Source organism: Mustela nivalis (assembly GCF_964662115.1).
Source record: "Mustela nivalis genome assembly, chromosome: 5".
In the NCBI taxonomy this organism is placed as follows: Eukaryota; Metazoa; Chordata; class Mammalia; order Carnivora; family Mustelidae; genus Mustela; species Mustela nivalis.
In genome coordinates this window covers 41987132-42011889 of record NC_139024.1, presented here as the reverse complement: position 1 = coordinate 42011889, position 24758 = coordinate 41987132, and positions in this window count along the sequence as shown.

The following is a 24758-nucleotide window of genomic DNA, read 5'->3' as shown; positions in this document are numbered from 1 at the left end:
AGGTTTTTTAGGTCCTAAATGCCTGATATGACATTTGAAATTTGAAAATCATGTTGGGAGCCAGATAATTCTTGGTACAGAGAGCTGACCCTGGGTGAGGATGCTTAACTTTCCTGACCTCTACCCACTAAATGCCAGCGGTGCCCCAGTCACTGAGACAGTAAGGTCCCTAGGGATGAGAGCCACTGTTTAATCTAGACCCAGCACAAACATTTTCGCCTTCCTGGAGAGCCCTTTATTATTAATTTTTCTGTGCCCACAGCGCCCATGACCCCGATAACATTTATCCCGTTGCATAGTGATGAGCTTCTTACATAACTATTCTCTCCTCCAAAATCATGGCTACCTAGAGGACTGGGACCTGTATTATACATCTGAACGTACTCAGTAAATGTTTGTTGTATGGAAAATAATATAATCAGGTCTAGCCTTTTAAGTTTGAATTTCTAGAGTGTCACTGGACTACTTGCTGCTTTTTATTCTCCTCTTCCAATGAAAGCTTTTATCTATAAAAGGATAAAAAGGGGAGTCCTAGCAGAACTCCTCTTCAATTTCCTAAAAATGTCTGTTGTGTACTGATGGTACCTTAGATCAGTCCTTATTAACTGAATGTCTTTATCTACAGAGAAATTAAAGAGTAAAGAGGGTCATGGCTCTAGTTAGAGAAATATGTAAATATTATCTGGTCAACATTTAAGAAGTCCTGAAAAAATGTATTTTACATGCATTCTTCGTTCTTCTAGTAGACAACCTTATTTCTTCCCCCGTCTTTTGGCTTCATCTTTTATAAGGAATGCTCATTTGGCCTGTTCTGTCCAATATTATTATTTTTTTAATTTTTTCTTTAAATTTCTTTTCAGCGTAACAGAATTCATTGTTTATGCACCACACCCAGTGTTCCATGCAATCCGTGCCCTCCATAATACCCACCACCAGGCTCCCCCAGCCTCCCACCCTGCACCCCTTCAAAACCCTCAGGTGGTTTTTCAGAGTCCATAGTCTCTCATGGCTCATCTCCCCTTCCAATTTTCCTCAACTCCCTTCTCCTCTCTATCTCCCTATGTCCAACATTATTACAAAGATAAACTCTGTGAATCCAGACTAGACTTCACAGTCTAAGGTACATGGATTGATGGGATAGTCTTTCTAGTCGAAATGGAGATTTTTCACAATCTTTAAAACATAAGTGGCATTAATTGAACCTAAGAAGAAATCAAGGGGATTCATGAACACATTTATAAATTTTCTTCTTTCTGCATTTTAATTATACTGGCACTTTAATTGCATTGTAATTGCACTTTAATTGCATGTATTTGTATAAATTAAAAAATAATTAGAGCACTGCAGCACTATGGGAAACTAATTTATGCATATAGACCTTTAAAGATGTACACGTGGAGAATGATTTCATAATTCTCACTATGTTAGACTCTTTTAAATTGTCCTTGCTGAAAAGATCTGTAGCTATCTAGATTGATGAGCCTTCCCCATTCTTTCTGTGAGTAAGAAAACAAGACAGAACTGGAGCTTGAATGGAGGGCAGTTCTTAGTTTTATGGGACTCCCCACTTGGAAAGTCCTTTAAATACTAAAAACAAAACACGCACACACACACACACACACATATAAAATTTATGCAAGAAATACATTGTACAACTCATATGTTTTCTGATAGGAGTCATACATTGTATGTCTTACATAAATCATATATATTATATATATGTACATATATGTATATATGCATATATCTGTATAACTTTTTTCCTAGGTTAGTCAAGAAATTTCTGTGATCTGACTGCATGTGGGTGGAAAAGACAGAGGATGAGTCACTAAATTAGGGCAACAGAACCAATGAATTTTAAACAGTATTCCTGGCACAGGTTATCATGACAAAGCATATGCATGATGTAGGGGCCATTCATTCAGCAAGCATTTATTGAACGACTCCTGGTTGTCTGGCATTCCTGAGTAATGGCCCCACCCTGTTCCATAGGTCATTTATCCAAAAGCAATTTGAATTTTCTAGCCTTCACTTCTATCTCCTTACTCAATGTTTTAGCTTTCACTGGAATCCTGTGTTACACAATCTTGGGCTCTCCTCTATCTGTTTTTTCTGCCCCACACTACGCCCCTCTCTTTATGTACTTGATATCCCAGAGAATTCTTAGCGTTAGGTTTATTCCTTAAAAATTGCATTTTAATTTTTTTTTTTCAAAAAGAAAATCTAAGAAACTTAGTAACTGAGATTGCATTACTCATTTGTCTTGAGATTATGGCACCAAATGCTTTTGTAAGCAAGAGGATCCAGTGTAAATAAACTTCCTGTTCCCTAGTATCTCCAGGCCTGTACTTAAGCTATTCTTTATGCCTGCCCCCTGGGTGATTTTTCCCCTAAACACACAGCATTCATTTTATCTTTCCCAAGAAAAAGTCCTGGTTGTTCCATGTGGAATTATTCCTTTTATCCTTATGGTACATTCTGTTTGTTCTTAGAGCATATTCTGCATCCTTCTCTTCTGTAACACTTAGGTTGGAGTTATAGTCTGTCAGCTCCTGGAGGTCACAGATGGTGTCGTATTTATTTTTTATCCACTGTGGGAGCCAGTGTGGGGCTTTGTCCCTGACAGATATAACCTGAGTCTGGAATTCAAAGGGCAAATATTTTCATGTACGTGTGTGTGCGCACATGTGTGTAAACTGCAAGCCCCTCTCAGAATCTTCTAGGATCCTTAACTGCATGTAAACACAAGTCAGTCAACATCCTCAGGGGAATTTGTAGGGTCTGCTCTGGGCTGTGGCTGGGTTCCCTGGCCTTGTTCTTTTATGGGGCTGCTCTTTAGAAAAGGAAATTCATCAATTCTTAAAATGTTTTGCAGCTAGATGGTGTTCGAGGCCTTGGAACATGATGGGGAAAACAACAGGGAGGAGTTATATCTCCTTTGGTGTTATCCTTTGGTGTGTCTTGGAGGGAAGAGAATCCAGGAATACCATTCAAGCCAGGTAATGCTTATCACAAGAGCCGTCTGTCCCTTGTAAAGACCGAGTCAGAGTACGGCAGCTGCAGGCTCCTGCCCCCTTGGACTGATCCTTATTCAGGTCTAGATACTGTCTCTGAAGTCCAGGAATGACATTTACCTTTGGCCTAGTCAAATATATGAGTCAGGGTAATGCTTGCCAGATGCTATTAAAAATGGATCCCACGGTGTATAATCTCTCAAACACAATAGTGTATTTCCTGCTAAGATAGTAGTCCAAAGCAGTGATTCTTTGTTGGTGGATGCTTCCTTCATGAAATGATTCTAGGCCAAGCTTCTTCCATCCTGTGGCTCTGTTGACACATAGGGATTGACAGCTGCATCCAGCCAGTGGAATGGGGAAGGAAGCGGAGGGGCAGTAACTGCTGAAAAACCTGGGTCTGGAAGTGATGCACATCATTTCCAGTGTCATTCTATTGTTTTTAGCATCAAGAGGACTGGGAAAGTGGTCCTTGAATGGGCACCTGTTCTTCAGAGACAGCTCAGAACTCTGCACTATAGAAGGAGAATTCTGAATTTGGAGTACTTAGCTTCCAAGGTTGCTCTGCTGCTTTTCTAGGGCAACGCTGTTTTGTCCGATGGCCTAGATGCCCAAATTCCATCAAAGCGTTGTCTGCTGCCCACTGCCAAGCAGTCATCTGATTACTGTTTGAACCACTGAAGCAATTCGTGCTTCCCATCCGGTAATTGGCGAATGTCCCAAGGTGCTTCCAGCTCAGTCTCCATCTGTCTTGGACAGGGGTGAAGAAAGCTGACCTCACTAATAGGTACTTAACAAGACTTGGTGGTGCAATTCTCACCCTTATACCAGGGATTGCTCATCTGTCCCCATCTCGTGGGTAGGCACAGCACAATTTTGGATGGCTCAGATGATGGGATGGGACATTTTCTTAAGAATTTCACCTAAGCTCATGGTGCCTAATTTATTTATTTTTAAAAAGATTTTATTTATTTACTTGAGAGAGGGAAAGAGAGAGTGTGTGTGAGAGAGAGCACAAGCAGAAGGGAGGGATAGGGGGAGAAGCAGACTCCCTGCCAAGCAGGGAGCCCACTGAGGGACTTGATCCCAGGACCCTGAGATCATGACCTAAGCTGAAGGCAGATATTTAACCAACTGAGCCACCCAAGTACCTTCATGGTGCCTAATTTAAAACAGTTGCTTTGGCAGAAGACCTCTGTCTCCAGTTATAGCTCAGAGTTGTGGGCCTCTTAGTCCTTGAGTTTTCTTAAGCAGACTTCTTTAGTTCTGGGCATGTGAAAATGGTCCTCAGCCCCTGGGCCTGATCTCTTCATCTCTTTCTCTTTTTAGGCATCCTCTTTAACAACTGCTGGACCTCACAACTTAAGGCCCATTTTCAAGGTAGAAAGATAATTAATTTAATTGAATTTCAGAGTTTTCTTGCAAGAGGAGAGGTGTTATGTGTTACAGAAAACATTTTGTAAGAATTTTACTGAGCAAGTATTGTATCTGGTGTGGTATGAAAAGAGCAATGAGAAATTTGGAGGAGCATAAGATATGGTCTCTGCCTATGCGGTTTTTCTAATAAGAACTACTAATCATCCAGGAAACAAAAATACTGTAGTGAGTAACAAGGTACTAATTTCAGGCTACCACGTGGATAGAAGATGAACTGAGGGGAGGCATCTTTATAAGTATCCTTCCTGATAGTCTTCCTTGCCATCCTTCATTTGATAAAGTACAAAACTAAGGCTATGTTTTTCCTAACATAGCCACGTATAATTAAAAAAAAAAGAGAGAGAAAAATTTCAAAGTATGGTTGTTATTTTATCTTTCAACTTTCGAGAGTATTCATTTTTTCCAACTCCTGGAAAGTGTACCAAAATTTAGTTTGCACTTCTAAAAATGTTTAGGATTAGAAATATTTATTTATTTAATTCTTGCTCATGATAAAAATGTAAACAACATTAACGAGTTTATGGTGAAAAAGAAGTTTCTCTTTTAACCTGTACTGCAGACCTCCTTGGAGGCAGCCCCGGTTCCTCGACCTCCAGAGGTATTCTGTGCATTCTGTGCGTGTACTTGCTGGGCTTTTACTGTGCAAGATAAACACCTGGGAACTTCTGAGAAATGCAGATTTTCTAGTTTTTTTTCCCCCCAGAGATTCAGTGGGGCTGGTTGAGTTCAAAGAATTTGCATTTGTAACTAGGTGATTCGGAAGCAGGTGGTGTTTGCGCCTACTTTGACACACTGATTTAGAAAATAATTAGGGTCTCATTGCACTGGGCCTTGTGATCAAGTCACAGGCTGCTGTGGTAGATTTTATCTCTTCCTAATGCCATACTCACTTTTCCAGTCTTTGACCTTTATTGGGGTTCCTCTTCCTTTGGTCACCATGGTGATGTGCAGAGGTCTTCCACACGTAATTAGCCTAAGGATGTTGATTTGTTCCATTGCCTCTCACTGACTGCCTCACTGCTGAGCTGCCGAGTGTCATTAGCTAGATTGAGAAAACTCAATTTGTTTTCTTTCTTCCTCCAGTGGTATGATTACAGTTAACAACAGTTGTATTAAACAGCAGTTTCTTGTATCTCTGAGGAGTGAGTGACCATCACAAAACTATAGACTTTGGAGAGATGACAGTAACTTAGAAATTGTTTCACCCACTTTGTAGATGAGGAAGCTGAGGCCCAGAGAGATTAAGAAACATAACCAAGGTCACAGAATTAATAGCAGAGCCGATCAGAAACCTGGTTCACTAATTCTGAATCTGGAGCTGTTTTCTCATATTTGTAGGCAGCTAAAATCTCAGGGTCCCTGAAAAGCTTTCAGAAGTTCCTGTTTCCTAGTCTGCCTACCACTTTGAAATATGTCCTTCTGTGATCTGTACACCCCTCCACCCCAACTCACATGGGTCCACCAGCCGCGGTTGGTTGTCTTGCTTGGGGTAGTGGTAGTGTGAATTATTTCTGAGCTCTTGAATGTGGCAAAATTTCATGTTTGAACTCAGATCACTAAATATAAAGCAATTTTCAATGGAAGGTGTTGTGGTTACCCTGAGTCTCTGTGGGAATGCAGAAACTCTCAATTCTTACTCTCAGCTTCCTCAGACAAAGACCCGAGGAACAGTCCTTATTATTTTTCAGAGGTTGGGGGAGGTTTGAGGTCATGAAAAGGTTGCTTGATTTACAGTCTCATCCTGCTTCCCTCCTCCTATTGACAAGGCATCAGGATGGTTTATAGATTGTCACCTCCCTTTAAGGCCTGTTTGCTGATGTTTTGAGACATTTATCCAATCTCAGGAAACTCAAGGGACCGGATTTCGACTTTGAATTATATATTATCCATATTTGGGATGGAATGGGCAGTTTTAATGGAAAAAGCCCATCAGTCAGGCAAGGGATTAAGAAAGGCTTTGGTTTGTCTATTTGTTGAAATCATCTACATTGATGTAAAATTTTTGAAGTTCTATGAATTTAACAATATTTTAGCTTGAATGTGATTAACACCCTCCCACTGTATCCCCCCTCCACATGTGTTCTTTCTTTTTTTTTTAATTTTTTAACCTTTGGTGAAATAGTAACTTACTGTACCATAACTTTGATAATGTCCCCAGCGTTTAGCCAGGAGAAATATCAGGCTGTCCTTGGAGAACATGTCTGTCTTGAGAACAAGAAGGATTCCAGGAAAAAGGGCTCAGTTCCTGAAATAAATTACAGTAGCTTTAGAAAGGAAATTAAGTGTGTATGGAAAGATACATTCACTAGACTAGTGACTTTCTCCACATTTTTGTAACTCAGATGCTATGTTCAGGAAAATAAAATTACTGGAGGTTTTGGATACAAATGGTAAGAAATGGGAAATACTGTTTGAAAACCTTTAAGTACATAGAGTATTGTATTTATAATTAGAACTGGTCATGAATCACTCCAGTACCTTAACTGATGAAGTTGCTGTCCTTCAAACAGGTATTTACATTATGCGTGAAGATAAGTACAGGCATGAAAACAATGGTATCTTTTTTCTTTTTTCTTTTTTTTTTTATCTATTGTAACATGCAGCCAGTAAATTAATCTCTCTCTAATCATAGGATAAGGAATGTTGCTATTTTGCTTACATGCATTACTCTTGGAATTTTGCATCCCTGGGTAAATGTTTTAAATATTACATTAGCCATGCATTGAGATAAGGTCAGGGTAGCCAGACACACACTCAAGGTAAAAACCATGTTGTATGTGTCTGTTCCCATTACCCTATGCATCAGTGCTTATAATTTTTAAGTATCAAAATTGTCCTTTGCTATTTTTGGTCCACTTACTTTCTTTTGAGAATGAAGGTTATTCTGACATTTTGTTTTATATGTATTTCTCCTGTGCTTGAAATCCAAATAAATGTTAGTTTTCTATCCATATGTTTTCCTACCTATTACACAATTGGGCTTGGCTCATTTGCATTTAGCTGTCTTGGGAAGGTTAATGATTTTATTTTCAAAAGGTCAACTGCTGACACATAACCTATAAAATAGCTGTCCAGGGTTCTTTCCACTCATTCCTCAAATACTGAGGTTTGTTTGTTTGTTTTTAATTCACTACTGAAAATCAGTTGCCTCTAGGAATTTCAATATTACATTACAGCATAACAAACTATCCAATATCACTAATGGCCTATTTAGGAATGAAATGCTTTTCTTTTGGTTTTAAGCAATTTCTAATTTTGACGGGATCAGGCACCGTCTACAAGGATGGAGTTAATAGCTCCCTGAAGGGACACATCACTAGCCAGGTCGTAAAAATCATGCATGGCTTGCTCTTTTCAGCCATAAGGCAAGAGGAAAACAAATACATCTATTTTCTCCCAGAATTACGTTTATGTTCTGAAGATGCTTAGAAAATTACAGTGTTTATATTATTATTGTCGTTGTTATTTTTTGCAATGTTTTTGAAATCTGGGTAATTATCTGTGTTTACCTATCTGTCTGATATTTATGTATTTATAAATAAATTCCCTAAGAATTTATTCTCTAAGATGTCTTCTCTCAAAATCATATCCCAAACAGGATACAAGTGCTGGGTTGAACATATACCATTTGAGGCTTTGCCATGTGAAGCTATGGTCTGGAAAATTCAGGCAAAAGCACTAGTTAGTGAAAGAAGAAATTACTCAACATATTTGTTTTGGCTGTGCAGTCAATCAGATTTGTGGGAAATTAACTTTAATTCTTTGTAATAAAACACACCAGTCCTCTCCTATTTCTGTGTTGTAAATGTACCCGTTTGACTAAGACAAAATTGATCTGACCACAAATGTGTTTGCTTGGTTGTTGTAAAATGTGCTTGGGTAAGAGCACCTCAGGAATGGATGGAAGAACACAGAGCAGCAGAGAAGGAAATAGGAGTGGGTGGGGTGAAGTCAGGATTTATATCCCACCTAGAAACTGGATTATAAAAATTGGCAAAATCATGTCAGTGTTAGGAAAATAGAAACTCAGATGGTCAGGTGCAGAAGACAATAGTGGGGAGGGGGCTCCCCAACATAACAAAGAGATATTCACACCATTCTCTGAGGGAAGAGAGAAGAGTGTTTATTATTAGATGGTGGTAGAGAAACACCTTGGATTCAGATCACCCGTAGCCCAAGCAGATTCTAAAAGGAACCAGTTTTCCTCATGGGGAAAGAAACTAATGTTTGTTGAGCTCCTACTAATGGGCCGGGTCTTCCATAGATGTTATATAATTTAATTCTGCCCAGTGTCCCTCTGAAGGAAATTACAGTAATAATAGCTAACATCTTTTGGGTGCTTATTATGTGCCCCACACAGTGTTAAGCGCTTGTTTTGCACTGCTTCTTCACAATAGTCTTTTATAATTTAGGAAACATACTCAAAGATGAGAGCAACTTACTCAAGGATGCACAGTTAATAGAGCTGGAATTTAAGTCTAAATATATCTGACCCCAAAGCCCAGACCTTCTGGCTTACCATGATGTTTCCTAGTGAATGAAAATCCATGGAGATGGAAGAGCCATCTGTTAATATGTGACCTCCATCTAATGGGTGAGCTGGGTACCTGCCATGTACTTGGATAGGCCAAGTTGCTACCTAAATCCCTCAGAGTAAAGTCAAGATAATAGTCTAAGGAGGTTTTACAGTGAGAGTTTTTGTGACTTATGGAGGGGCAAGGACAAAGACTGGTTACCATCTAATGATAAACAACCAGTCACACAAAAACAAAAGATTCTAAATCTTTAACCCTTTGGTAGTGATGAAAGGAATCTTAGGAGAATATGGAAACCCTTGAATTGATAGTATTTTGGAAAATGTTATTTCATTCAGCTTCACACACTGCCTTCAGGCTTCACAACTACCACATAATGATGTCTAATTCTATTTTGTAACCGTTTCCAAATGTGAGAAGAGGGACTAAGCCTCTGGAGAAGAAGACTTTCTGGAGTGTGTCTTTGTGTTGGGTTGTTCACAGATGGATTGGCTGGCTCTCCACACAGCCTCACAGGGTATAGCAACAATATTTGGAGATGTCATCTGAGGGGAGGAAAGGTCAAAGATGCCAAAATCAGGGGGTCAGTAGCTTGGGCATCAGTAACTAGAGCAATGCAGTCTCCACACCCTGCCTACCCCCCTACCCGGTAGATTCCAGTGAGATCAAAAAAACTTTCATCATTGGATTTCCTTGGCTTCTGATATTCCAGGATGTGGTTGTGACATGCCAGAGTGTAGTTATTTTGAAATTTGAGGTTTGTGCCCAGCTACCACCAAGAATTCTCAGTGGGTGGCATTGACTGTACTCTTTCAGACTTAAATGGGAAAAGAAGGGGGTTCAGAAAGAAGTTTTTGTCTAAAAAATACAGTATTTTCATGATTATTACAATTTTTATAAGTGAGACAGTATCATTAAACTATATTATGTAATGGTTTTCAGTTAGAATTTTATGATGTGCTTTAAAAAACAGTATATCAGGTCTATAAAATAAAATTGCTAAATTCTGAGCTCTCTTTTCCTTCTTCAAAATACCCCAAACTTCATGCTGTATTTTTTAAATGTATGATAAGGATTTTTTTTAAAGATTTTATTTATTTATTTGACAGAGATCACAAGTAGGCAGAGATGCAGACAGAGAGAGAGGAAGAAGCAGGCTCCCCACCGAGCAGAGAGTCTGATGCAGGACTCGATCCCAGGACCCTGGGATCATGACCTGAGCCAAAGGCAGAGGCCTTAACCCACTGAGCCACCCAGGTGCCCCTATGATAGAGACTTTATTATCAGACCTGTTGGGGAAACAAAAGAGAGAGAGAGAATAGCATGTAAGTTCAGACTTCCAGTTATCCATGCTTTAACTTAGGCTAATTTCCTAAATTTCAAGATGTACCTAATGCCCTGACTGCCACATGAAGCGGAAAGCCGCAGATGTCCTCTGAACAATTATGTAAAGGTAAGGAGTTTCAATAGCTCTGTACTTGAGAGAGCATGAGAAGACCACCCGGGCATAAAAACCTACCTCTTGGAAGTTTGACAACGAAAACTCTCTAAAATGCCTCCTGAAAGCATGTAAGAAAATCACGTTTTACTTCAGAAGTAATTAGGATTGAAAATAAACTCTTGTTAAAGCAAAGGAGCTGGTTGGCAGAGGAGAAGAGTAAACTGCTGTCCAGCTCTCAGAGGTGTTCACGAAAATGTGACAGTGTAGGTCAATGCCAGAGAAACTGGGTCAGACTCTAGGTTCATAACCAGAGAGTGCTTGTTGCAGCATACTTTTTTTTTTTTTTAAATAAGGCTCAAAAACGGAGCAAAAACTTATATCTGAGGGCAAAAGACAAAACCAGCTTCTGAAATCATCTCTGGTAAAATGCTGGATACCATGGCTTTAGCAACAGTAGGAATTTTCTGTTCTGCTATTTTCAGAGTTAATTTTCTTCTCCTCTTGAGAGCAAGAAGAATTACAAAAATCTTTTATATCAGATTTGCAAATACCAATAACTGACCCAGCCCCACTTCTTGTCTTTATCAGCTTGCCCTTTCAAAAGGCAGTGCATGGTAAAATGAATAAATTCAGCATATTTTCCTGTTCACCAAGCATAAATTATTACTAACTGTGGTGAGCAGCTATTTGAAAAGCTGTTTTATTTTATAGAGGAATCTTCTTTTATCTATAAATGATTCTGTTTGAAATCGAAGAAGATACTGTCCTGTCTTTGTGATCTCAGGAAACTGAACTATGATGACATATTCCCATTCGGAAGAGGGCAGTGAGAGGATTCATACATAAGCTGAATAAACTCTACTAACCTATTCCTGCCATTGGATCAGATTCCCAGTCTTTGAAATGCTAGGAGAATTACCATACCATTAGTATGTGATACGACACCATTGCAAATTATCTGATGAGTGTGTTCTAACTGGCAAGCGTCAGCCCTGGGTTGGGGGGTTGGACTCTGTGACCTTAGAGATTCTTTTCAACTGAAATGAATTACAAGTTTTTTATACCACAGCCCTTCAGTAATGGGCTGTTGCTCTGTTATTTTTGCCAGACTTTCAGCCAGTGCATTAAGTCATGATTTCCATCAAAGATGCTCTGTGATTCCCACACCTGAAAGGATTGTAGCAATTTGATAAAGTATCAGTTTGAAGTAGCACTAACAAAATGTGTATCTATCAAATGATTATAGCTTTTATTCAGTGACAAACAGCCTGGAAATTCATAAATAGTTTTTATGCAGCGGCACATTTATTCAGTCCTCATTTCATCTGATGCCTGTCTTCTGTCTGGTGCTTTCATCATAATAAGTTGGGTATTGAACCATGAAGTTGGCATTTAGCATTAGCATGTTATATTGTACCCCTTATCGTTTTGCAGTTTTCTTCATTGATTTCTCTTTCTTTCTACTTATTTTTGTTTTTATTTTCGAAGAGAGCAGTAAAGATCAATGATTTCTGAAAATGAACATATTTAATGAAGCAATTTTGACTATGACTTCTAAGTATTTGGGCATTGGCCCTCAAGAAAAGAGATTGGACATCGTGAACCTTGTGCGGTAAGGCAGAAAATAATCCTGAATCAGAGACTCTTGGCTCTGAACAGGGCTGACTCAGAACCTTGGCTCTCCCATTCAGCAGGAAGGAGAACTTGGAGAAGACTGACTCACTTGCCCAGCGGCACGTGCGTGAGGTTGAGCAGTGATACCAACTGCCTGACGAGCCGTGTTGGTTGTTCTCTCAGTGAAGTGAAAAGCATGTGAAAATTATTCATACTCATATGTTAGGTCTTAAAATAGTTTGCACTGTTGATCCATTTAGAAGAAACATGCAGCCGGTTTTCTCAATCCACCCGGGTGAAAGTTCAAATTACTGAAAACTCTTTGTGGCTAGAAATACCCATGAAGTCTAAAAATATTAAGGTCAACTTTCACTACTCTCCATTTCCTGCCTGGAAATATCTCTCCAATTCCAAGATTTTTCACGCTTGAACTCCCTCCTTTGGAAGTCATCCCGTTACCCAGTTTAAGCCCTCAAAGTGCTTACTGTGTCATTACCATTACCTTTCAAGGGCAGGAAGTGGTTCAGGTTCCTTGGGTGCAAGCAACGGAAGCTGGTGCTGGGTAATAAAAAGGAATTACTGGAAGGAGACGCAGAATTGACAGAGGATGCACAGTTGGGTTTGTGAATAAGTAGGAATAAAACATGTCTGTAAGGCCAGAAATCAGGAAGCACAACACCTGCTTCAACTGTGGCCACTGGTGATGGGCAATTATTCTTTGTATTCTTGGTTTAAAGAGTGTCCAGATGACAGACCCCCTTTATCCCTGGAAGTGTTGGGGTGAGAAGAAAGAAAATCTGATCCCATGGCTTCCTGGATCCCTGAACTTACTGTCCCTCCAAAACTGCATATGGTGGGATAAGTTAATTACCCAAACCGAAACTAGATGGTCATTAGAAAGTGGGAAAGGATGCTGGGTGGCAAATGTCCTGAAGAAGGCATTTTTTCCCCCTCTGCACTTCCTCATCTCTCCAATCCATTTCAGTTCAATTCAACAAAAATTTACAGTAATCTCACCTTCTCTGCAATTTCGCTTTCCTTGGTTTCAACTTCAGGCCAGAAGCAGATGATCCTCCTTCTGACATTGGCAGAAGGTCAGTAGCTATCTAACTCTGTATTGGAATGCCTGTGTCATTCACCTCATTAGATCTCCTCATGTAGGCATTTTATCATCTATCATTTCAAAAAGACCAAAGGTGAGTATAGTACAATAGGATATTTTGGTGGGGGCAAGGGGAGAGACCACATTCACATAAATTCTATTTAGTAAATTGTTATAATTTTTCTATTTTATTACTAGTTACTGTTGTTAATCTCTTATTGTACCTAATTTATAAATTAAACTTTATCATAGATGTGTATGTTTGGGAAAAACATAGTATGTATAGGGTTGGTATTAGCCATGGTTTCAGGCACACACTGAGGGTCTTAGAATGCATTTCCTGCAGTTAAGGTGGGACTTCTGTACTATGTGTCAACCCTGCACAAGGTTCTGTGTTAGGTATTGGGCAGTCTGGGAAGAGAGGTCTTCTACACTGTGTAATCAATTATGTTGCATTTAGTGGGGTCATACATTCCCATGGCTTCTTTATATAACTTGATTTTTTAGAACAGATTTAGATTCATAGTAAAATTGAAAAGAAGGTCAGAGATTTCCCATATAACCCCTGCCTCCACACAAGCATAGCCTCTTCCACTCTCAACATCCCCCACCAAAGTAAGACATTTATTGCAATTGATGAACTTATATTGATACATCATAATCACTCAGTGTCTATGGTTCACCTAGGGTTCACTCTTGCCTTTTGCATATTCTATGGATTTTGACAAATATATGATGATATGTATCTATCTTTATAGTATGATATAGAATATTTTCACTGCCCTAAGAATGTTCTGCACTATACCTGTTTATCTCACCATTTCCCTAGCCCCTGAACACTAATCATTTTATTGCCTTCGTAGTTTTGCCTTTTCTAGAATGTCATTTAGTTGGAAAGCAAGAGGTGTGTGTGTGGGGTGGGGGGGTTTGCTGTTACATATCTTCCTATTTCCTCCCAATTGGTCTGCTCCATCCCTGGAAGTTCACATGATAAGAGAGGATAAATGAGGATTTAGCATGCTTGCCCTACCCACAAAGATTTCCAAAACCTAAAGTATATCATAAGAAAGGAGTAGCAAAATGCCTCATAGGATTAGAAGGTTTGTTCCAGGAACTTGAAATCCCAAAGACTCCATGACCTTGGCTTAGAATCCTCTCCTTCAAATATTGTTCCATAGCCCAAAGACCATTCTGTTGGTAGGATTATTCGTTTCAGCAGACTTCTTTGTGCTAGAAAGTCTGTCATAATCTTCAGTGCCTATCATATCCAATCTTAATGATTTTTTCTGGCTTTTGGGGCTTCCAATAACTATTGCCATCTTAACTCTGTGTTTTCTCTCACTGCCCTTAATATTGGCTTCACCTCCTGTACTGGGTTTTCCCCCTTCCCTCTTCTATCATGTACTGCCTTCATTGTCATACTTTTCCTTGTCTGTAATGATTTCCCTTTTCTTCCTACTCAGCCTGGCTCAAGTGCCACTTCCTCTAAGAAGCTTTCCCTGATTATTTCTATACCATAACATTCTTTTATTCCTCTGTACCCAACAATGCTTATAATCTGTATCACACAATTTAAACTTGATTATCCTATTATTCTGTATTTTTCTTATATTTTTTTCTTATTGAATCTTATGCAACTTTGCTGCTCTGCCCTACAAAAATAAATATTCTTTCTTATATTTCTTGGGCATCTCCCACACATGTACAGTTATGTTAGAACCTTAAAAATATCTTGCTATTATGTATAGGCTTGTCAAATCTCTATGTTGTACACCTGAAACTAATGTAACATTGTGTATCGCCTATTTTTCACTAATAAAATACCTTGTTATTCTCTGCTGACCAACCTAAATTTCACTGAGCTGTTACCATGGGGCTGTTTGAAAGACTTTCACAAGGGCTACTCTTTATTTCTATGTTTGCAGTGATTTAGGGGAGGGGAAGATATATTGACCCCTTGCCATTTTTCTCTTTTCCCCAAAAGGGTCACATTGGAGTCAACCCTTCCTGGCACTTTCTCTGTTCTTCCACCTTCTTCTACCCTTGGGCAAATGAACAGCCAGTACAAATGACTGAAGCTTGGTACTCATTTTGGCAAATTTTTAGAGGATGAGCTGTTTTCCTCAAAAAAGAATGGGCATATGTCTATGTCTCTCTCAAAAAAAAAAAAAAAAAAAAAGAGGGGGTAAGCAATGAGTTCCATCCCAATCCTTTCATTGTCTTCCCTTTGATCATTGAAAAGGGCCACTTCCTCGCTCCCCGCCCGCTCACAGTGCAGGGTCTTTCTGTATTAATGACGGTGATGGGGTGGAGAAAGGCATTTTCACTTTCTGTTCCAGCTTTTTCACCATCAGGTCTCCTCTTTTCCACTGTTCGGTCTGTCCTCAATTTGGAGTAGAAGATAGGAAGTCAAATCACAAATCACATCTATATCCAGCTGTTCCCAGGAAGTCCAAGCCTTAGGCATGGGGTTATTTATGTGGTTGCTCAATCTATTGATGAAACCAATATTTGGATTCTTGGCCAGATGTCCATTCTGACATGTCTACTCTAGTGGCCAGAGCAATGGAGAGGAAGAGGTGTGAGTGTTAATTTGGGACCCCAACATTCACCTTAGACTCCTAGCATGAAATAAGTCCAAGTATTGGGTTAACCATATGGCTGTGTAGTTTTAGGTGAGAATAGCCTATAATCTTAAATAAGAATGGTTGATGTGGCATCAGAGTATGCATGTATGTGTGTGTGTGGTAGCATGTTCTTTTCCCCATGGCTACACAAAGCAGTGGTAGGGTCAGAGTCTCAAGTAGGCTGTAAAAACTGCCAGACCCTGAAGCCTCCATTGACTTTGGGGGGACCCTGTCAATTTGTGCAAGATCTGCTAAGGTGTTTCTGAGTTTGTGGTCATCTTTGTTAACTCCTTTCAAACCCTCTTGCCCAAACTTGGGCATTATTGAGCTCTTACCTGGCCTCTGGCAAGGGCCACATTTGCAACATGTGCCATATCTTAGGCTTCCCCAGCCAGTATAGAAGCCACTAATAATGGCATACTGTTAGCACTGCGGTGCTAGACCTGATGATAGCATAACTGAAGAAAGTAGACCTGAAGTTAGCATCCTTTTCAGATGTGGGAGGTGCATTTCAGCAGACACTCATAGGCACGCAGGTATATGTCGAAGCTGGCATTGTCCCAGAGCCCACCTGCCTTCCCCTTATTCCTTGGAAATAAGACTGGTATGTTTCTAGCTTAGTGATTTTGTGTCTCTTTGCAACTATTTCCTATATTGAAGACTTCTTTTCCTTTCTTCCTTTCTAATGGCAGCCACATTAATAACTGGGATTGTTCAAGATTCCTGTGAGGCCCTTCTGAAATCTGTGCCTCCCCCTGACCTCAGATGGTTCTATCTGTAAAAGAAAGAGATGGTAGGATAGAACATGGGACACAGTGTGTCTTTAAAGCAAGAAACATATTACCAGCTTTTGTTAACCTCTTGGCTGAGAGCCCGGTTTATTTTTATTAATAAAACTGTATTCATAAGCAAAGGTATAACAACAATAAAAATGTACTGTAAGATTGTACTCAGCCAAGTCTTCTGTTTTTCTGATGTGGAGTAGCAAAATACACCCTCTCCCCTTTGCCCCTTCTTCCATGAGGTGAATGAGCTCTGAAATCCCTTTGATTCTGAATAACCAGCAGAATGAAAGGGCCTTCATTTAAAATGGAGAGGCTGAGCCTGCTTGCTTTCTCTCCAGCTTCCTCAGTTAGCTCAACAGCCGACCTTTTGGCTCAGCAACTGGCCTGCTAGTTAAATGCAACCACTGAACAATCACTTGACAGGATTTCCAGCTTATTAAAAATGGAGTGTGGTCACAAGGGATTCAAGCAAAAAGGTAATAGAAGAGCACCTAATAAAAACTTTAAAACGTGTGTGCACACATTCCAAGATAGAGTGATCTTTAACCCCTACTCACCCTTTAAGGGTTAGGATTTGGAGAACAGGGATGAAGAGATGAAACGGGGGCTGTAAAGCTAAGATTTGAGAATATTTTTGAATCATGGCCTTCTCATTTTTAAAAAAAAATCAGTTTCTTATACCTAGTTTTCATTTTATGTATTTCCAGATGTAGGCAGTAGTTGTATCCATAAGTAAAAGAATGTAAATGTTCAGACACTTAGTAATAAGAATGTTAATGAATGAAATATGTAGTACATGGAGGAAAATCAGTGTCAGCTTCTGTAACCTTGCCAGACATATGTCTTATGGCAGGGTACAATTTATCTGTCACTCCCTTTACCTGCCAATGAATGAAAATATGAAAAAAAAAAAAAAAACCCCACACCATTTTCCGAAAACCTTCTGCTGTTGTCTCTTACTGCTTGTACTTTCTTCTTAGGTAACCTTAAAAGGGACCTGATTTTCAATGTAATGATCAAAAAACTGTAGATACCCCTCAATTTTGTGATATAAGTGAATGTTTCTTGCAGCCTATCATTCAGCTGTCTTTTGTACATTTTCACATTTTCCTCCAGAAGAGGAATGCTGGTTCTCTTCACATGGAGCCCTGTGAAACTGTTGGTGCCATGTTTACTCACTCCGGTTTCTGAACGTGAGTAGGTAGAAAAAGGTCAACACAGGGATATTAGGTTACGCTCAGATTCACCAGGCAGCTTCAGAACAGCTAGGGGACAGATTCTAGAAGTCAGAGCTCCTGTATAAGGCAGTCGAAGGTGGTAGAAAGTGGTCCTGCCTCAAACTAGCAGGCAAGAGACCCAGCTATCTCTCCCTCTGTCACTGACAACTTATTTTAGTTTAGACGAGACATTTCACAGTTCTGTCTCTCAGTCTCTTCATCTGTGAAATGGGGTGTGTGGTGTGGGGCTAGATAATCTCTTAGCCCTGGGCTTTGATACTCTGATCATTTGATTAAGGAATCACAAAAACCTGAAAAGCCCTCCCAGGATCAACTAGTTCATTGCCTTCTTTTAAAATAATTCTGTCCCAGTAGCACTCTGGATAAAAGGCAACCTGATCCAAAATCAATGATAAAATGAAAACTCATACTTTCTCTGTGGGCTTCTTAATAAACGTAACTGAAAGAAAGATCTCTACTTTTTTCTGCCTAGAGGATAGGGAACAGGATGCTATGCTTCTCTAAGTCTTACTTTGTATAAAGGCAATGGGCTACATGGGGTTTTGCCCACCTTTGTATTCTGAATGCCTCACAAGGTGCCTATAGCAAGTGAATAAATATCAGTTGAGTGAATGAATGAATGAATAAATGAAAAATTCAAATACAGTCTTTGTGTGGCTAAGGATTTTTAAGAGATCTCTGGCTTCCTAATGGGTCAGTATCTAATCCTAGGAAAACCTAATGGGGCAGAATTTGTAAATGGGGAGAAGGCTAGGAAAGGAAGGATAAAGGAATCAAAACTGCTCTGAATAACACAAGTTGCCTGCGCTGTGAATTAAGACCGAGTCAGGAAATATTTCTTTGTCATCACCGGTTTAGAGTGTTAAAATTTCTGAGAATGAATTTTGTCCTTTAGTTGTGTGTGTGTGTGAGAGAGAGCGAGCGAGCGAGAGAGATCCCAAAGTTACCTGCTGACAACTGTGATAGGTGTATCATCACCTTACCTCTAGACGGAAAACCCGCATCCATTCTGTGTTCTGCTGCAGGACTTACGCTGAGCCAAAGGCCATTGTGATATGTTACCTGGAGGCCCCTGGTTCTTCATTCAGACTGAGTATCTCAGATGTGGGAAATATACCGCAGGAGAAGAGATCGATTCTCTGGTTAGAGACATTTTTGGGGTTATCTCAAAAGGTGGCCAGAGAGGAGAACTGGTTAGAAAGGAAGTTGCTCTTGAAGACATGAGAACATGGAAACAAAGTTAGGATCTAGGATTTTTTGAGATGGCCATAGCTTAATTTCATGAAGGGTTTAACTTTTGTTTTTTTTTTTTTTTTTTTTGAATATAGTACAATTTTTATAGTACAAGGTATAAAAGTTTTTCTTTCTGTTGAAATTTCTCTTAATTATTCTAACCTTTCAAGGGATTCTGGTATTCCCACTTCTCCTGCCATTTCAGGAGCTTAAACAGATTAGGAAAAAAATATAAAAGGGTATCTATTTATTATTTATTTAAACTAACCTTTGGTACTCAAGAAGGTCCAGGGAGACCAAATATATACAGCCGAATCATTGCTCAAAGGCCATCTGGTTGACTGTCATTATGATCACAATATTCTTTAAAAATGAATGCCGAATATCAAGAAGGCGGAGAAGTAGCAAGCTGAGACTGCTTCAGCTAGCCGGAGATCAGCTAGATAGCTTATCTAAAGATTGCAAACACCTGAAAATCCATCGGCAGACCGAAGAGAAGAAGAACAGCAATTCTGGAAACAGAAAAACAACCACTTTCTGAAAGGTAGGACCGGCGGAGAAGTGAATCCAAAGCGACGGGAAGATAGACCCCGGGGGGAGGGGCCGGCTCCCGGCAAGCGGCGGAGCGACCGCGCACAAAATCAGGACTTTTAAAAGTCTGTTCCGCTGAGGGACATCGCTCCAGAGGCTAAACCGGGGCGAAGCCCACGTGGGGTCAGCGTGGCCTCAGGTCCCGCAGGGTCACAGAAGGATCGGGGGTGTCTGAGTGTCGCAGAGCTTGCGGGTATTGGAACGGGAAAGCCGGCTACAGAGACAGAGCCGACAGTAAGCTCACAGCTCGGTGTTACCTTGAACCGGTCGCAGGCTCGGTGAGCTCGGAGCGCGGCCGGAGGTCAGGCAGACGGGAGTAACTGGGCGCTGTTCTCTGAGGGCGCACTGAGGAGTGGGGCCCTGGGCTCTCGGCTCCTCCGGGCCGGAGACCAGGAGGCCGCCATTTGTGTTCCCGTCCTCCGGAACTTTACGGAAAGCGCTCAGGGAACAAAAGCTCCTGAAAGCAAACCCGAGCGGATTACTCACCCCGGCCCCGGGTAAGGGCGGTGTAATTCCGCCTGGGGCAAAGACACTTGAGAATCACTACAACAGGCCCTTCCCCCAGAAGATCAACAAGAAATCCAGCCTAGACCAAGTTCACCTACCAAGGAGTGCGGTTTCAATACCAAGGAGAGCAGCAGAATTCCAGAGGAGGAGAAAGCCAAGCACGGAACTCATGGCTTTTTTCCTGTGATTTTTTTTAGTCTTGCAGTTAATTTAATTTTTTCTTTTTCATTTTTTTTTCTTTTTTTCTTTTTCTTCTCGCCTTCGGGTAAATTTTTTTTTTTTTTTAACTGTTACCTTTTTCTTTTTTAACGATTTTTTACTAGTTTATCTAATATATATATTTTTTCTTTTTTACATTTTTCTCAGGTGTTTTCTTTTTTTAAAAAAATTTTTTTTCTTTTCTTTTTTTTTCTTTCTTCCTTTTTGAACCTCTTTTTATCCCCTTTCTCCCCACTCACGATTTTGGATCTCTTCTAATTTAGTTAAAGCATATTTTCCTGGGGTTGTTGCCACCCTTTTAGTATTTTACTTGCCCCTTCATTTACTCTTATCTGGCCAAAATGACAAGACGTAAAAATTCAACGCAAAAAAAAGAACAAGAGGCAGTACCAAAGGCTAGGGACCTAATCAATACAGACATCGGTAATATGTCAGATCTAGAGTTCAGAATGACAATTCTCAAGGTTCTAGCCGGGCTCGAAAAAGGCATGGAAGATATTAGAGAAACCCTCTCGAGAGATATAAAAGCCCTTTCTGGAGAAATAAAAGAACTAAAATCTAACCAAGTTGAAATCAAAAAAGCTATTAATGAGGTGCAATCAAAAATGGAGGCTCTAACTGCTAGGATAAATGAGGCAGAAGAAAGAATTAGTGATATAGAAGACCAAATGACAGAGAATAAAGAAGCTGAGCAAAAGAGGGACAAACAGCTACTGGACCACGAGGGGAGAATTCGAGAATTAAGTGACACCATAAGACGAAACAACATTAGAATAATTGGGATTCCAGAAGAAGAAGAAAGAGAGAGGGGAGCAGAAGGTATACTGGAGAGAATTATTGGGAAGAATTTCCCCAATATGGCAAAGGGAACGAGCATCAAAATTCAGGAGGTAAAGAGAACGCCCCTCAAAATCAATAAGAATAGGCCCACACCCCGTCACCTAATAGTAAAATTTACAAGTCTCAGTGACAAAGAGAAAATCCTGAAAGCAGCCCGGGAAAAGAAGTCTGAAACATACAATGGTAAAAATATTAGATTGGCAGCTGACTTATCCACAGAGACCTGGCAGGCCAGAAAGAGCTGGCATGATATTTTTAGAGCACTAAACGAGAAAAACATGCAGCCCAGAATACTATATCCAGCTAGGCTATCATTGAAAATAGAAGGAGAGATTAAAAGCTTCCAGGACAAACAACAACTGAAAGAATTTGCAAATACCAAACCAGCTCTACAGGAAATATTGAAAGGGGTCCTCTAAGCAAAGAGAGAGCCTACAAGTGGTAGATCAGAAAGGAACAGAGACCATATACAATAACAGTCACCTTACAGGCAATACAATGGCACTAAATTCATATCTCTCAATAGTTACCCTAAATGTGAATGGGCTAAATGCCCCTGTCAAAAGACACAGGGTATCAGAATGGATAAAAAAACAAAACCCATCTATATGTTGCCTCCAAGAAACTCATTTTAAGCCCGAAGACACCTCCAGATTTAAAGTGAGGGGGTGGAAAAGAATTTACCATGCTAATGGACATCAGAAGAAAGCAGGAGTGGCAATCCTTATATCAGATGAATTAGATTTTAAGCCAAAGACTATAATAAGAGATGAGGAAGGACACTATATCATACTCAAAGGGTCTGTCCAACAAGAAGATTTAACAATTTTAAATATCTATGCCCCCAACGTGGGAGCAGCCAACTATATAAACCAATTAATAACAAAATCAAAGAAACACATCAACAACAATACAATAATAGTAGGGGACTTTAACACTCCCCTCACTGAAATGGACAGGTCATCCAAGCAAACGATCAGCAAGGAAATAAAGGCCTTAAACGACACACTGGACCAGATGGACATCACAGATATATTCAGAACATTTCATCCCAAAGCAACAGAATACACATTCTTCTCTAGTGCACATGGAACATTCTCTAGAATAGATCACATCCTCGGTCCTAAATCAGGACTCAACCGGTATCAAAAGATTGGGATCATTCCCTGCATATTTTCAGACCACAATGCTCTAAAGCTAGAACTCAACCACAAAAGGAAGTTTGGAAAGAACCCAAATACATGGAGACTAAACAGTATCCTTCTAAAGAATGAATGGGTCAACCGGGAAATTAAAGAAGAATTGAAAAAAATCATGGAAACAAATGATAATGAAAATACAACGGTTCAAAATCTGTGGGACACAATAAAGGCAGTCCTGAGAGGAAAATATATAGCGGTACAAGCCTTTCTCAAGAAACAAGAAAGGTCTCAGGTACACAACCTAACCCTACACCTAAAGGAGCTGGAGAAAGAACAAGAAAGAAACCCTAAGCCCAGCAGGAGAAGAGAAATCATAAAGATCAGAGCAGAAATCAATGAAATAGAAACCAAAAAAACAATAGAAAAAATCAACGAAAGTAGGAGCTGGTTCTTTGAAAGAATTAATAAAATTGATAAACCCCTGGCCCGACTTATCAAAAAGAAAAGAGAAAGGACCCAAATAAATAAAATCATGAATGAAAGAGGAGAGATCACAACTAACACCAAAGAAATACAAACTATTATAAGAACATACTATGAGCAACTCTACGGCAATAAATTTGACAATCTGGAAGAAATGGATGCATTCCTAGAAACATATAAACTACCACAACTGAACCAGGAAGAAATAGAAAGCCTGAACAGACCCATAACCAGTAAGGAGATTGAAACAGTCATTAAAAATCTCCAAACAAACAAAAGCCCAGGGCCAGATGGCTTCCCGGGGGAATTCTACCAAACATTTAAAGAAGAACTAATTCCTATTCTCCTGAAACTGTTCCAAAAAATAGAAATGGAAGGAAAACTTCCAAACTCATTTTATGAGGCCAGCATCACCTTGATCCCAAAACCAGACAAGGATCCCACCAAAAAAGAGAGCTATAGACCGATATCCTTGATGAACACAGATGCGAAAATACTCAACAAAATACTAGCCAATAGGATTCAACAGTACATTAAAAAGATTATTCACCACGACCAAGTGGGATTTATTCCAGGGCTGCAAGGTTGGTTCAACATCCGCAAATCAGTCAATGTGATACAACACATCAATAAAAGAAAGAACAAGAACCATATGATACTCTCAATAGATGCTGAAAAAGCATTTGACAAAGTACAGCATCCCTTCCTGATCAAAACTCTTCAAAGTGTAGGGATAGAGGGCACATACCTCAATATCATCAAAGCCATCTATGAAAAACCCACCGCAAATATCATTCTCAATGGAGAAAAACTGAAAGCTTTTCCACTAAGGTCAGGAACACGGCAGGGATGTCCATTATCACCACTGCTATTCAACATAGTACTAGAGGTCCTAGCCTCAGCAATCAGACAACAAAAGGAAATTAAAGGCATCCAAATCGGCAAAGAAGAAGTCAAATTATCACTCTTCGCAGATGATATGATACTATATGTGGAAAACCCAAAAGACTCCACTCCAAAACTGCTAGAACTTATACAGGAATTCAGTAAAGTGTCAGGATATAAAATCAATGCACAGAAATCAGTTGCATTTCTCTACACCAACAGCAAGACAGAAGAAAGAGATATTAAGGAGTCAATCCCATTTACAATTGCATCCAAAACCATAAGATACCTAGGAATAAACCTAACCAAAGAGACACAGAATCTATACTCAGAAAACTATAAAGTACTCATGAAAGAAATTGAGGAAGACACAAAGAAATGGAAAAATGTTCCATGCTCCTGGATTGGAAGAATAAATATTGTGAAAATGTCTATGCTACCTAAAGCAATCTACACATTTAATGCAATTCCTATCAAAGTACCATCCATCTTTTTCAAAGAAATGGAACAAATAATGCTAAAATTTATATGGAACCAGAAAAGACCTCGAATAGCCAAAGGGATATTGAAAAAGAAAGCCAACGTTGGTGGCATCACAATTCCGGACTTCAAGCTCTATTACAAAGCTGTCATCATCAAGACAGCATGGTACTGGCACAAAAACAGACACATAGATCAATGGAATAGAATAGAGAGCCCAGAAATAGACCCTCAAATCTATGGTCAACTCATCTTCGACAAAGCAGGAAAGAATGTCCAATGGAAAAAAGACAGCCTCTTCAATAAATGGTGCTGGGAAAATTGGACAGCCACATGCAGAAAAATGAAATTGGACCATTTCCTTACACCACACACAAAAATAGACTCAAAATGGATGAAGGACCTCAATGTGCGAAAGGAATCCATCAAAATCCTTGAGGAGAACACAGTCAGCAACCTCTTCGACCTCTGCCGCAGCAACATCTTCCTAGGAACAACGCAAAAGGCAAGGGAAGCAAGGGAAAAAATGAACTATTGGGATTTCATCAAGATCAAAAGCTTTTGCACAGCAAAGGAAACAGTTAA